Source organism: Nothoprocta perdicaria, unplaced genomic scaffold, assembly GCF_003342845.1.
Source record: "Nothoprocta perdicaria isolate Ctin4 unplaced genomic scaffold, notPer1 scaffold_195, whole genome shotgun sequence".
In the NCBI taxonomy this organism is placed as follows: Eukaryota; Metazoa; Chordata; class Aves; order Tinamiformes; family Tinamidae; genus Nothoprocta; species Nothoprocta perdicaria.
Window position 1 is genome coordinate 22,562 of NW_020455149.1, and position 16,229 is coordinate 38,790.

Sequence of the window (16,229 nt, forward strand, 5' to 3'; positions counted from 1 at the left end):
TTAAAAAAAGTCCAGGAACAAGAGGTGGCATTGTCTAAATATTGTGCCATGGGGAAAAAAAACAGCAACAGCAGCAGCAAAACCCTCCCCTGCTGCGATCGCAGCAGCAGGTCCAAAGCACATCGGGGGGCATGTATACATTGCAGTTGACTTAGTAACCTGAAAAATAAGTAATTAGCTCCTTTACATTGAGGGAATATGATGCATTTCTTACAGGGCAGGAAGAGGAGGTGGTTTAGGGATACATTACCACCCCTGCTCATTGCAATGATCCGTAGAGGGGAGAACCTTTTCTCCTCAGAAGTCACACCTGATTTTCTCTACAAACATTGGCATAACCCCAAATATCACTTCGCCAGAGAGTTGTCTTTCTGTGAGCACGTTTCAGAGAAAGCCTGCTGCCAGCTGCATCAAATTTACCAAGGAAGATCTTTGTAAATCTTAAAAAAAAAAAAAAAAAAAAAAAAAAAAAAAAAAAAAAAAAAAAAAAAAAAAAAAAAAAATTAGCAATACCCCTTTATTCTCTCTTCAATATTTACACTGCTGCATGTAGTTACAGACTACATGAACTACTTTAGAAGCAGTAATATATGAAGATGGGTAAGCATTGAGACAGTGTTGCTTCTTTTAGATTTACTCCACGGTAAGGCCTCCACTGCTGTCCAAGGAGAGCTGATATATGGCTGAAATATCAGGGCACTGCACTGTGAAATCAGCAACCAGTTTCTGAATGTCTCTGTCACCCAAAGAGATCTCACTGCACTATCTAGTTTGGGAAGGTTTCRCATATTCTGTGGAGCTCAATTTACTCTTGATCTCTTGATGGTCTGGGCCCTCAGCATGAAAAAAAGAGGATATGTAAAACCTGTCATCCCACTTCAAAAAGACAGTATGAGTTTTGCATCAGTTATGCCTGTTTCACTTCTGGAAGTACTTTTAGATCTYAGAGACTGCTGCATAAAGACCAAGTGAAGCTGAGCTTTACCTCTAGTAAGACTTCTAAAAGGGGAAACACGACACAAGACATCTTTAAACCTACTGCAACATCTGCCCCTCACAACATCACTCTGGAGGAGGCTGCAGCATCAGTGACAAGTCAAGAGGCATCTCGATACATGGAAGTCCGGAGCTCAAAATTTCACCACTAGACGTCCCCTTYGCTCCACCCAGCAAAATGAAGGTGCTCCTCAAGTCTCCTGAGCTCCTTCCAGTACCTTATGGAACGAAAGCAGCGCAGACAGCGCAGTGTGGGTGTGCGGATGCTAGCACAGGGGCACGGGCTCCCTAGGGACCCCTTTCCACCTGCGTGGTCTCCAGGCCATGTTAGCTGCACGCACAATTTATGTTGCAGTCCCACCCTATGTTTGCTGAGCAGATGCATGCCGTAAGGGTTAACACTTGGCTGAGAAGAACGGGTCCATTCAGGCCTTATCTCAGCCTGCCTTCACCTTCCCTCTGCCTTGGGAAAGCCACCGGAGTGGTTTGGCACAAACTCAACTCACAGCAGATCTGGAAATTTCCTCTGAGACCCCAATTAAGAAGCAGAGGTTCAGCTGGTGCATGAGAAATTAGCCCTCAATGGGGTGATGCCAGCTGGCGTCCTCTGCGAATRTTGCACTTACCTTTCAGAAGAAAAAAACTTACGGTGCCCACACCCTGCCTGTGACATGAGGTTAGATAAAAAATGCTTAGGAGGCCTGGCCTGGCCTGGCTTGGCCTGGCCTATGGCCCAAATGTCTGACCACAGCAACCACTCTCTTTCCTTATAAACAGGACATTGTTTCTTCTGGGTATCTGTGATTTGCTAATTCAGCTTTATCCAGCTCACTAGATTTTTTTTTTTTTAATAGATTTTCCAAAATCAATGCAATAGCTGTGGAACGCTGTCCTAAAACACCCCTTTTTTTTCCTACATCCGTGATAAAACATTGAAAAATCCGCTGTGTGGCTACTGAAAGTGTGCTGTTTAGACACTTGAAAAGGTGCTAAGCTGATTTGCAGAGACTTGCCTTCCTGAGAGCTGTGTTCATCTTCCAAGACTGAAACACACCCCGGTCTCATGTCACAGCTCAGAAGAATGACATCACCACCATCACTTCAGACATTTAAAGCTGTAATAGAAGAAGCAGTTAAGAGCCTAAATAAATTCTGCCCTAGTAGAGTGTCATGAGGAGAGAGTATATAACCCTGGAGAGGATTTTCTTTCCCATCTCCAGCTAAAGTAATTACCATTAACCTCCTCAATATTTACTCTTCCCCCTCATTAGCATTACTAAAGTATTTTCTCTACCAACAGGGAATTTTGTGACTAACTCATCATGCTAATTATCTGGAAGCAATTATAAATAGTCCGCTGATGACCACCACAGGACTGTCTGCTCTCTTGCTGTGCTTAGGTATTTGACTGTTTATTCTTTTATTCATGTTTGCTCACCCTAACCTCAAGAGGTCACAGAATTACTGCCGCTTTTGCTCCTGCAGCATGTCAAATTATACTCAAAGAGAACAAGCTCTTTTTAATATATCTTCTCATGWGTCTTTTAAGGTAGCCAAAACCTGCCACTCAGTAAATTCTAGGAGTCAAGACGGCCTTAAGTGCTTTAAAACTACACTGGTAGGAAATAAGCAGAGTTTTCTGGCTTCCAGTCAAGCCTCTGCTCTACCAGAAAGGCTTATAAGTCAGAATCCCTTTTAAAGGGGTTGAATTAACTTTCCATTTTCTGTGCTCTCCCAGAAAGGCAAACACTCTATGTTAGAGCAGGTGGAGTGTGCACTAAGTACCCAAAACATCTGGGTGGCAATAGGACAAGAAAGTAATCACAGAATCACAGAATGCTTGAGGTTGGAAGGAACCTCTAGAGATCATCTAGTCCAACCTTCCTGCTCCAGCAGGGACACCCAGAGCACGGGGCACAGGGYGGCATCCAGGCGGGTTTGGAAGATCTCCAGAGAAGGAGACTCCACAGCCTCCCTGGGCAGCCTGTGCCAGGGCTCCGACACTCTCACAGGAAAGAAGTTCTTCGTCACATGGAGATGAAATCTCCAGTGTTTCAATTTGTACCCATTACCTCCTGTCCTATCACTGGTCATCGCGAACAAGAGCTTGGCCCTATCTTGTTTACACTCTCCCCACAAGTATTTATACAAATTGATCAGATCCACTCTTAATTTTCTCTTCCCCAGGCTAAACAGTCCTAGCTCACTTAGTCTTTCCTCATTCTATAGATGTTCCAGTCCCTTAATCATCTTTGTTGCTCTTCTCTGGACCCTCTCTAGGAGCTCCACGTCCCTCTTGTCCTGGGGAGCCCAGAACTGCACCCAGAACTCCAGGTGCGGCCTCACCAGAGCTGAGCAGAGGGGCAGGATCCCCTCCCTTGACCTGTTGGCAACACTGCTCCCGATGCAGCCAGGATCCCATCGGCCTTCTTGGCCACGAGGGCACACTGCTGACTCATGGTCAACTTGTTGTCAGCCAGGACTCCCAGGTCCCTCTCTGCGGAGCTGCTTCCAGCAGGTCGACCCTTAATCTGTCCTAGTTCCTTCGGTTATTCCTCCCCAGGTGCAAGACTCTGCACTTGTCCTTGTTGAACCTCATGAGGTTCCTCTCTGCTCAAAGACTTAAAGATTTAGTAGTGTTTAACTTGCAGGAAGGGTTCAGATGATCTCTCAGGGCCAATTTTGTAGCTGTAGGGGTGCTGAGGGAGCAGAGCACCTGGGCATGAAGTGACACCTCCATCCTTGGACATCCTTGGGAACGATCATGAAAGCAGCCCCAGGAAATACTTGTCTGTATGTACTAAATACGTCTCCCAGCCCTGTCACCTATGGACCACCACAGAGGATGGAGACTTGGTCCTCATGTTTGAAGTTTGTGATACTCCTCCACGTGACTGTGACAATAACATATTGCACAAGATGCCATAACCCTTTCGCTTTCTGACCTCAGCTATGGCTACTTTACAAGGACAGTTTTAACATCAAAAAGTCAGCAGAGCTAACCCACTTCTCTGCCAGCTCCACCCTCCATGAGCAGATGTCAGTCTTTCCTTGAACTTTGTCCCTGAATTAGAGAGGTAAGCAGAAAGCATCAGATAAGAAACTGGACACCACAAAATAATCAAACAAAATCTGAAGGACTTTGATAATAGACATGCTTGGAGTGAAGATACTTTCACGTGGATTCACATGGATTCCTTTACTTTGGCATTAGGCAGGCCCTGTAGTGAGAGTTTCTTTTAGGAGAGAAATGTGCAGCACTGAGATCTTTCTAACAATTTATAGCCATCGTCTCTGCTTTTTTTTTTTTTTTTTTTTTTTYTTTTTAAACCATGCTTAAACCACAAGCTCACAGAGGTGTCATCTTTGGGGCAGTGTTCAAACACTGGACAAACACAGGAATGCCCTACATGATAATGTAATACAAACAGTGATAAGAGAAACTGGACTCCAGTGGAGAAATGCAAGTGTACTCTGATGACCAGAAAAGTTTCTGGCTTTCATCCTAGGAAAGCTGCGGTAGCTTTCTGAGGCCTCCCGGGGCAGAGAACAACATAACATTAGCTAAAATACATGTTAGCTAAATAAATAATAGCTTCATCAACATGACAAAAGAAAAGACATGTAGATATGTATAATGTAAAGATTCACTTGATTAGCAATGTGCTCTGCCAGCACATAATCAATCCTCCTTTTCTCTATCTCTCTTCCTCACGTGCGTGCACACACATACATCTACAGATACTATGTGCAATTCAGTGTTCATTCAACACAATTTCCTGCCTTTTCCCTCCTAGCAGACATCTCAGGCAGCTGCCAGCTGTTTTTTTCCAGGTTCAGCTATGCCCTTTYACTCTGGTCAGTGCAGATGGCTAGAGATGTCACTGTTTCTCCAGATAGGCAAATTGACTGAATTTTCACATTGCAGAACTATATTCTTAATTACAGCACTAACACATACAGGAGATGGAGACTTAAATGGAAAGCTCTTTACCTCTCAGTGTTAAAGGCTGGACCTATGAAAGGCTTTTTTATCCTGAGCAAATCTTTCTCCTGCCACTTCGATGTCAGGCTGCTATCGGCGCTTCAAGCATGAACATTTGAGAAAGCCATAAAAAAAAGCAAGTGGTAAAAAACTCCCTGGGAATAAAAGTGCTGTTTGCATAAACTCTCACATCCTTCTCCCGCCTCGCAGCAGGTGGTAGGATGACACTCTCCCGGTGAGATGGGAGAGGAAACATGACGGCTTATCGGTATGCGCTGCCTGCAATGTTTTGCAGAGTTGCAAAAGGACAGCACACCAAGCACATTCTCGGKCACGCTGCCAACCTGGGGCCTAACGGGTAAACAGAAAGCAAAGCACCAAACACAAAGCTTCTTTAAAAAAAAAAAAAAAAAATTGACACCAGATGGTCAATGAAATGATCCAGAACAGGGGAATGTGAATGAACATTTCAAGTTCTGCTTTAACACCTTATTAACCATATAAAGGCCCATGTATTAGTAAGGGTCTGCACTCTGSGAGAGGCACAACACACGGGAATTTTGAAAATAATCCATCTATTCCTGAGCAACCAGTGAAGCCACCACCTCAGCATCCAAGCGCCTCTCTCCTACAGGTAGGTGTATTCACCCCAATCYCTTTTTTTCCTGACTCGAGCTCCTTTGCACCATTAAATTACCAGAAATATATATTTTTTGTTGTTTTTCTGACTGAGCCCCATATAATACGCCTTGCAGACCCTAACGAAAGGCGCCTGCATGAGTCGATACCATAGGCTAGCACAGAGCGGCTTTGTGCAGGGAGAACAAGGCCTCTGCAGTACGCTCCGGGGCTCCTGCTTCCTTGGGCTTGCTCTGGATCCCTGTCCCAGATTAAGGAAGGGCTGCGGGAGGCTGTGTCAGGGTCTGCTTTGCCAGGGAACATCTGCACACGGCATTGCTGCACTCACCTGGCCACCTTGCTTGGACAGAGCCGGCAAACCCACCCACGGCTATTGCAAAACTCCAGCAGCCATGCTGCACCACTTAGTGCCCGGGACATCCCGTCCAAAGGCTTGTTAGGCAAAATATGGCTGTTCTCGATCCAGTAATCCTTCTCTCTCCCCAGAGAGAAGCGTTGCAAAAGCAGCATGTTTTGAGCAAGGAACACCAGAAGGGCTTTGTGGACCTTCCCAACTACCCACCCACACAAGGTAGTGTCCCCATAATCTTCTCTTGCCCTTGACAGGCTCTTAAGCTACATAGTAGAATATCTCTCTCAAACTCTGATCACATCAAATAAAATCTCAGACTTGAGAAATTTCCATCCCTTTAAGTGGTCACAAGCCTGAAATCTTGGGAGATGCTCTAGTCAACAACACCGCTATAAAAGGGGAACAATAAGACAAAGCAGGGACTGTGGCAGGGGATCATTTTGCAAAATTAAGTCTAGACGACCCTCAGTGGTACGAGACAAATTAATTCCTTCTTTTCCTGAAATGGACCCAGGATTTATCACGGTTTGTTCTGATACAATTCTCTCCAAGTTCAACTAATGCAGTAGAGTCAGCACAAACTTTTATGAGGCGGTGTTAGCCTGTTATTGATCAATTTACCTAAGACAAAATAATTTCAAGTCAATTATTAATAAAAATTAAGCTGCTTTTATGATGAAATAAGAGTACTGGCATATGATCACATGCACTGATGGGACTTACACGCACAGCCTTAACTAAAAAGGTGCAGCTCTGTCTTGCACAAGCTCAGAGATAAAACCCTGACTAATAAAAGCGTGCTGACAGYGTGCTGAAGGCTAGCCCAGAGAAAACTTGGCCCTCTGACTACAGTGCATTTGTCTTGCTTTCCTTTTCCTCTCTGCTAGCCATCTATCTTCTCTGTGGCCCACATTTTCTCAGCACACCCATGTGAGCACAAGTCATGACTCCAGCCTGACCTCCCCACTCTGCAGCTTTGCTGCCTCTCTACACATCGGTCAACCTGATCTTATTTTCCTYCCCGCTCTCTTAAAAATGAAAATAAAACCACCAAGCTGCTCCCAAAGCAAGTCATCAAGCACAAATGAAGTAGCAACGCTGAACAGAAACATGGACACAAACCTGTCACTTATAGGATGAGAATAAGGAAATGCAAATATGCACCCACTACTGCTTTAGACTTTGTAGTTTCTATTTTCTCACCTTTTGCTTTGGCACAAGAGCTGGTGTGTGACTGCAAAATCAGAGTGTCTGTAGAGTGTAGAAAAAGGGGGCTCCTTTTTCTTCCTTTTTGTTCTGTTTAAACCATTGATTTTCACCTGGTTTTGAGGAAGTAGCAAAACAATCACTGCACGTTCATTAAATTTAGCCCAGGCCCTCCAGAAGATGCATAAACCTTTCAGTAAGCCAGCCAGAGCCCTGGCTTTGAAACATAGAGCCTGAATGCAGCCCGCCTGGTTTCCGATTTCATGAGGAGAGTTTTGCACAGCTCCAGTGCTGGTGCTGCAGCAAGGAGCTTTTGAAGCAGCTACTTGGCATATGTTTTCTGTTTATTTTCTAATAAAAGAAGAATTATATGCAGTAAATTTTCTAAAAAGCAATTGTACCGGCACCAAGCCACAGGGAAACAATTGCAAAATCCCTCGATGCTTTCCTTTAACATCATGTTCTGACAGCTCTGTTTACAAGTGGAGCTGATCTCTCTTTTAATTAACTTTTTTAAGAAATAAAATTCAGGAAAGTTTATTAGTCCATTCTGACAAACACAACAAACAGGGCTCTGATCACTTTTACTTACATTGGGACACTTAAGAAGTTTGCAAGTTGAGTAGATGTTTTTCGATGGTTAGCTAGGGGATCCCCTCAAAAACCCTCATTTCACCTTTTTTTTAATCACCCACCATTGTAGCTATACTTGAACAGCAGACCATAAGGCACATGGAAGACTAACTGAACGGCAGTTTCATATTCTGATGCACTCCAAGCGCACACGTTGCTGGCGTTGTCAGGACAGCTTCACGGCAGCTTCTTTCCCAGAAGAAAAGCTCCATCACTGTTATTCCCCGAGCCCCAGGGACTGCCAGGCCAGGACGAACATCCGGCAGCCACGGCGTTTACGGCACTCAAGGAGAAGCTTTAATTTCTCCCTGCGACAGATTTAAACAGAGTCTTGAACTTCCGTCTCCTAAATCACACCCRGGCGCTTTCCTCTCCCAGGCACCGGTGTGTAAATCAGCATTTTCTTTTTCTTCATATTTCCTCTCACCTGACAAATCTTGAAATGTCACTGAGGAGGTGAGCAGCTCCGGCAGGTGCCTTACAGGGATGAGCTCCGGCGCTCCTCCTTCCACTTCACTGTTCTGCCATCTCCCYCTCTGAAGCTTGTCCTGATGATCAYTCCTAAAACTTGCTTTTCTTCCACAAAAAACAAGAGCCAGGAGTGCAAATTTTGACGTTTTCAGTAGAAAAGCTTTCAGGTGTTGTGTTATTAATCTGCAAGTATTTCAGGGGTCCAGACGTCCTTGGTAACGGCAGAAATTTGGATGAGGATTGCAGAGTGCAACACGCACTGTATCGAAGATCTACAAAAAGAGAAAATGAGAACWAGTGATGTGTGTACAAAGGGGTTTCTATAGCATAAGCAGTGACTTCTGCAGAACATTRTTTTTAATGAAATTGTTTGCAAAAGAGCAATCAAAGAAGAGAGAAAATAAAGGAGAAGAAGAAAAAATGAAGAAGTGGTTTACGAAAGAAAGGGATGTTTAAAATTTAGTGCTGGGGCAGGCTATAGTGAATATAAAAATCAGCCTGCAATGAACTCCAAGCAACAGGATCCCTGAATGCAGCCTGGCTCTGAGGGAGGTTTCAGCTCCACTCCYCATCCCTATCTCTTCGACCTTGCTTCGGTCACATAAACGAACTGAAAAGAACATATGTTTTCAGGAACATTTCTAAAATAACCAGACAGAAGCTGAGAATTCTGTGCTGCCCACACGAGTCTCCCTCTTGTCCTTTTTGGGGAAAGACTGAGAGGAAATTGATACGTGTTAGTCGCATCATGCAAAGTGCTGCAGTGACAGGGATTTTTACAGGAAGGAGCTGGGAAACAAAGTCCTCTGCAGACCACAGTGAGCAATGGGGCCATGGCAGTGCATCAAGGGTCACTCCCAGGCTGACTTGGGTCTCCAGTGCAGACATTGTCTTTGCCAACATTTTGCTTTGCGGTAACTAAAAAGAGATGTAAAAATAAAGAGACCTGAAGGGATCTGGTGCAGAGCAAACATAAGCAGGGAGCAATGAGTGGAACCAGCTACTTCCCTGAGAGTCTAGMGACAGTAAAAAGGGCATGCACACTTTTCATTTTTCTGGTCTCRATAAAAGTGTTTTCTGTTCCAAAATCAAAGCACAAAGAAAATCATCACAGCAATGTAATCTAATCTAAAAAAAMTTGTCCTTATCTTATTCCTCTCTGGTCCTTCAGCGATGCCCATTTCATTTTCAAGCAGTAGGAAGGGATAGATTTAATCTGTGGTGAGAAATCAGTGCTCGGGCAGCCGCCCATCTCTCATTCCTGCCCTGCCCTCGTGGTCTGTGCCGTACTCCACTCCAGGCAAATCCTAGGAAGCAGCATAAGTGATTTCCTGGAATTCCCCTACATATTTCTCACAGAGTTAAGTACATCATTATATACGAAAGCCAACTGCAACTGTGCCTGCATTTTCTTTCCACCCTAAACACTGAGCCCTGCAGAGATTTTTCATTTCACAAGACTGCTTATTCCTTGAAAATCCAGGCAAGTGCCCTTCCATGGAATAAAGGGAGACGTATTAAAAACTATACCTAGGGCAAGCAGAACAAAATACCCAAAACGTGTAGCTTGTAACAAGACTCAGAGTGAAAGTTGGACATATGGCCTATCCAATAATTGTTACTATGCGCACACCGGGATTCTCTCATTTCCCAGTCTGGAGACCTGATGGTGTTCAGGAAGGGAAGAAAAAGATCTAATAAATTGCAAAAGGAACCCAAGCCCCTCTGTCTAAGGTGTCACTTCCTGAGACTGCAAGTAAAATTTACAAGTGAAATTTAAAAGGGAGCTAGGAAAAATATTTTTCACTATTGAACCATTTTATGTGTTGCCTGCCCACAACAGCACTATGTATAACTAACCATACTGCTTTAACACTATAGGGTCAGTGTCAGGAGTTTTCATTGCTATATTTTCAGAAATGGTTAAAAAAAGAAAAATGAGGATCTAGTACTTCAAAGGTGCTTCTGCAATAGTCGAAAAAAATAATTTGCCAAATTTTAAATAGCTTAAATTGTCCATACTTGTCTGGTTGGCTTTAAAACATTAAATAGAAGCTTTGTAGCACAGTCCTCACCTAGGGCCACCRTCTGTTAGTCCATTATGGCTACGAGTGACACTAACTAACCTGTGTAAGTTGGAGAACATCTTGTCTGTCTTTCCTTAAGTAACCCCACTTAGAGCAGTTTATTAAACTAATTACACAAGATCTAATAAATTATCTCAGAAAAAAAAAAGTTATTGCACATTCGCCTTTCTTGTTATAAAGAACAACCTATCGTTTTTTTCTAGGTTCTAGCCCCAGTCCTGATTTTCCAACCTACACAAAAGGTGAATTGCTCTTCTACCTCTATCTCTTATTCTGATGACTATCATTTGATTTTCAAAGATGTTACACAGTTCCACAGAGAGAAGAGGTTTTCCAGATGAGGATATTCTGCTGCCTCACTGAACAAGATGGCATGAGGCACAGAAAAGTGGTAGAGTAGAATGACRAATCTTTAATAAAAGGCAGATGTTTGAGCATAAGCTTGAATAAATCTGATGATAAATTTCAAACAGACAAGGTGGTGTCCAAGAGTAGTGAAAGGCTAGTAATGCTGGATAGAACATAATCAGCATTTTTCACAACGCAGCAGGAAATTCCCRATCTTCCAACATATATGGGCAAGTCTAAAAGTCAAAAGTTAAAAAAAAAAGTATTTTTTTCTGTTCCTAATGCACACAGATATTCAGCAATATGAAACTGCAKTTTCTTTGGGCATCCAGGCCCTGCCTCCCTGCACCAGCGCTGCCCTTTCCCTTGGCTGCCCAGGCAGTGCCCTTCAAAGTATAGAAAGGCCCATACAAAACTGGTGTCACCTCGTCCTTTAAAGCCTCCTGACCCATGTTAGGCAGCAAGCAGGTAGCCTAAAGTGTGCCAAGGGCTATTTTAAAGCCCTTCTGGGCTGCTGCTTCTTTCAAAGAGCATTTCCCAACAGCAGGAGGCACCAGCAAAACCCACAGTGCTGGTGATATTTAAAGCATCCCCCAAGTGCCGGCGATATTTAAAGCATCCCCCGGAAATATCTGCAAGCAAAGCAAGCAGAGGGCTGCTAGGCTTTACCTGCAGGGCTCTCTTTACGAACTAACCATTTTCTTCCCCTGGCATTGGCTCCAGCCCAAATGAGATGTGCTTCAAAGGAGGAGTCTTTGCRATAGGGTCTCCAGGCTGGAAGTGCTCTCATCAGTCCCAGCTGGACACCTGGGGATCTGCCTGTCAAAGCTGGTGCTGCTTTCACCCTTCTGAATGGCGCAAGGCAGGGGAGCAAACTGGAGRTGTTTATTCCCTGCTATTTTATCCTGGCACCTTTGGCCAGGTGTTCTGCTGTGCGAAAGCTCAGCGAGATGTGTCTGCTTGTTGCTGGAGGCAGGGAAAAGAAATCCCCCTTTCTTTTAGGCATGTCAGTGGGACTCTCAAAGCTGACAACACAGAAAACTTCTGTTTATTCAGAGCAAGGATGCAAAATGACAGTTCATCATAAGTGAGATGGGAAGACCTCAGGTGGAGGGTGGACTCAAGAAAACCATGTGTTGGGCTATGTGCAATGTCGGCACGGATGGCAGCTGGGAGAGGAGCATTCTGTCAAGSTAAGCTGAGCCCCTGACCAAGCTCTGCATTAAAAGATTCTCAAGAGAAGTCTCCAGCTTTTGCAAAAGGTATTGAGGTCCAAAGATGTTTCTAGCTCTGTCCCCAGGGCCTGWTTTCACAGACACAACATAGTGAGCTGCTTGCACAGAGCACCTGGCGTTTCCCACCGGCATCCGAAGGTGGAGGATAGCAGGCTGGGAATCATCAGAGCAGGGTTTAGATTTGCAGGATGCCAAAAGAGAGAGCCTTATACTGGGCAGAATCAGATAGCAGACCGGGCTATATGAGGTGAGATATGCGGAGCACTCACTCAGGGCCAAGGGATAATGCCTCCTTGCATGACATCAATTGGTATCCAAAGAATCCAGAGGCTACCATGCAACCACTGACCTTTGCCAGGGGTTGGAAGAGATGTCGCTCACCAGCTTCAGGGCTGTGACTGTGCCATAGACAGCTCCGGAGCAGACAGGGAGATATTGTTGCTAGAAGAAAGTGATAGCATCAGTAACCGCCTCGGACAAAAATTAAGCTGTCTTCTGGCTGAAGTTGCCTTGCTAGATGTTGAACTTGAGGGTGAGGACAGTACCAGTAAGACGACAGGCTCAGGAGACAGRGTCTCCACACTATCTACTTAAATATCACAGGTGAGGAACTGAAAGCGTTACGTTTGMAGACAGAGCCTCTTTTTCCCTCTCTATAGCTCCTGGTCCTGTAAAAGGCATTTCAGCCTAGACCCAGTCRGCTGCAGTCTCTGGAGATGACTAAAGGACCTCGTAGCTCCACAACCAAAATAGACTGAAATGGGAAAAAAAGAAATCTTGTAGGGAAGAGCCTCAAAAGCCCAGCCAATTTTTCCTCTCACGTGGCGAGACTTTGCTTGCCCTCCTCCTCCTGGGACAGCAAGCCCTCCTGCACGGCTGCTGCCCCTTGCAAGCTCCTGTTCACACAGCATCCGCCGCGGCCGCACTCCTCCGCTCCCGCAGCTCCAACAGGAGCCGAGGTGACGCAAAGCTCTGGAGCACTCCTGGCTGTTCACACGAGCGCCGGCGGCTGCGGTGCCGTGCGGCACCCGGTGCAAGGTGTGCACGAGCGCGCGCACCGCCCCGCGCGTCGCGCCCGTCCGCCGCCGCTGCCAGCCGGCAGGGCAGTAACACGGAGCAGCTGCTGCCGTGCCCCAAGGACCCTCAGACTGATCAAAGCCCAGCGCTCGACTAACTTTTGCAGTGTTACTAAGAGCAATGGAACAGTGTCAAGGATACCTTGGAATTTCCCTTTCATCCCAGCTGCAGCCACGGTGCTGTTATATGAAGCAGAAGGGGATAAGCAACTCAGACATCAAGGATTTTCCTAATTCCCTCCACGGGCACAAGTGTTAGGTACATTTTCTCCCTAGCCTCCTCTTCRCGGCTCCAACAGAGGTGCTGTAGCAGCGCTGGGAAAACAGGGCTGGATGAGGACTTTGGAGGTTATATGCAGCACTCTGTGGGTTTCGCAGCAAAGGCTTCCAGTAAGACTGCATGTTATATCACACTCCCCTTGCTGTGAAGCTGSAAGTCAGGTACAATCTGCAAGCAAAACTTCTGGCCTCCAAGGCAGAACCAACCCAGGACATGTCTTTAACAGACATAAAAATTCTTTAAGTAAACAAGAACATGTCACTCAAGTGCCTCATTGTTTGCAAACCAGCTCACATTCCGCAGTAGGGAGCCACGGAAAAAGTGTTTGCATAGAAACCACTAGGAAGGCCCATTATATCTCATTTCCCAACAAAGCCCAGGCTGTTATCCCTGCTGTAATCAGCCTAGTTGTGCAACAAACGTGATCAAAGGGAAAAGATCATGAACGCTCCCACATGAGAAAACCCTTGGCCACAAAGAGAGGGAATTACACAGGCAATATAAGGTATCACTTGTCTCATTTGGTGTCCTTGAGAACTATACTATGACATACATGGTGATAACTGGCATCTRAGAATAAAAAGTAAGTAGATGCTACAATATGAGGTTTTTTCTTTTTTTTTCTTTTTTTCTTTTTTTTTCAGAAAAGCCATGTTCTGCAGCTCAGGTTATACAATCTGTTTTCATGAAGGAAAAAAAAAAAGTAAGGAAAAAAGCTCACTTTGCTTATAGTCTCTGCAATACACTGCAGAGACTTTATTTTGTATAGAGTTAAAAAAAAAAAGTTGGAAAGTTTAAGTTTGGAAAGTTTCTCTTGATATGTATTTGTTTATCATCTAACATGAGGAATAWAAAAAAAAAGAAAAAGGAAAAGAAATATTAGCCATGACATACTACCAAAACCTCTAAGTTAAATAGTTGTAAGTATATTATAAATGGGTATTCCACAAGCACAAGAGRCACATGCTAGTTGATGTGAGTTATTAAAGACTCAGCTGGAAATATGCAGACTATAAGATCATGTTTTAAGCAATTTTAACTGAAAACATACGCAGAGCATACTCTCTAGCAGATAACTACACATGGAGGGAAACACAGTTCGTGCAGAAAATAGAAAGGTTGTAGCAATTTTCCCTCTTTATCTGACAAAGAGTTATATGTATTATAAAAGTACTTTCCATCTTCCTTTTAGAAAAGCACTTTTTTTTTGTCCCTGTGAGTCACCTACCTCTAGAATTCACTGTGGTGTGTAAATACTCCCAAATTTACAAAATCCAGGAGAATGCTTTTTAACTTCTCCCTCGTCCAAAACAACAGCTTGCTAAAACAGAAAATAACAGAAAATCCAGAAGATTTTTTGCCCAGCAGACTGCTAGGGCAACTCTTTCAAATCCACAGCTCTTTTCTCCTTCTTCTATTTTCTTCCCCCAAACAGTAGAGGCTGTATTTAAAGGTCATATTTTCTCTATTTCCCAGGATACTCAGCAATTTGATAACACCTGAGAAAAGGGGTGAATTCCTCACTTCAGAAGATTGCTGACAAGTTTTGCTCAGGTAACGGGGTTGTTAAGTACTTTCTTCACCTGGGAATTCTGCAGTCTTTAACATTAAAGGAACTCAGATGTCTGACCTACTTTTTCTTTTTTTAAAAAAACAAAAACTCTACTTTTCCTTTACATTCTCCCTCTATTATGTTTGTGTGCATATGCAGAAAGCAATCTTAAGTGCAAGCTGCTAGTTTTCAAAACCCCATTCTTTTCTTGTTTGAGATGACTAATCTAGCTATAAAACTCTGCACCGTCAATCCAGGAATCCCAAAGCTGCCTTAGTGGCTTTTCAAGCTGTTTTTGTGTGCTTTGCTGGAGACTGGAAACTCGTGCTGATAGGATGCTAATTCTAATTACTTGCAAGTAAGGCCAGGCTGAAACCTCCTTGTTTTTGTTTCCTAGAGAATGAACTGGGATCACATCTGCATTTTATAAAAGCTCCTGAATAGTTGCTGATCAACAACAACCGGCGGCCAAGGCTTTGCCTCAAGAAACTTGCATTGTTTTTCAGTTCGGGTTGCTAGATACTAAGTCCTTGTAAAAAGTCTGGGTAAGTCATTTAAAGTCTGAAGCTGAGTACTGTGCTTCCCTGAACCACTAGCACTAATTGTTGCTAACACCAATTATATGCAAATGGCTCCTGACTGCATTATTTGGCTTCCTTGGTTCCTTAAAGGATAGTTGTTGCTATCTTAAGATGTACTGGTATCTTTAGTTTCTACAAAGCAGGGTGATTTCAGACTGTAAATGGAACAAAAAAAATAATAATTGTTTTTCTCTTTTCCTAGTTTCAGTTTAAAAGCTGCAAAAGCACTGGAACAGCAGGGCAGGGAGGCTAGAAGAATTTCAAAGCTGTGTGTTTAAGAAGTGCTYGTGCGGTTTGCTCTCAGTTACATCACGGAGTGTGTGTGTCGGGGTGGCAGGTTGCCTCTCTGCCACCCCCGCCCCGAGCAGCACACGGGATTTTTGGGGGGCAGGTGTCCTGTTCTGGTGAACGCGGAGGAGAGGTGACTCCTGATGGCAGCCACACCTCGGGTGACCCGGCTGGCCGTGCCTGGCGCCCGACAGCTTTCCCGGCCATTCCTAGAAGCCGCTGTTGATCTCCTGCCCGGGATCGCTTGTCTGTGACTCCGGCCATCCTTCTCCTGCAGTTGTCGCTGGGGGCTATCACGTGTCAAGGCAGGCTGCTGCTGCCAGCSACCCGCTGGCTCCTTGGGCTCGCTCGCCCAGCACCGGGTCAGCGGGCGCTGTGGTGGCCGCAGCTCACGCGCAGGTCGGGGCGCGCGCAGCCCTGACGCCAGGGTGGGATGTGCTCCAAGCCCAASGTGAACAGACGAGCAGCGCCATGAGCCCCGCGAGCTGCCGGGAAGCAGG

The 16,229-nt window shown here is 44.8% G+C and overlaps 1 long non-coding RNA gene across 1 annotated transcript; it reads right to left on the reverse strand.

Moving 5' to 3' along the window:
* Window positions 1–8,409: 8,409 nt before the first annotated feature.
* LOC112945641 lies at window positions 8,410–14,706 on the reverse strand. Its single transcript, XR_003249064.1, has 2 exons — window positions 14,537–14,706; window positions 8,410–8,554 (listed from the first exon to the last, which is right to left on the reverse strand). It is a non-coding gene; the product is annotated as an uncharacterized LOC112945641 (long non-coding RNA).
* Window positions 14,707–16,229: the final 1,523 nt, after the last annotated feature.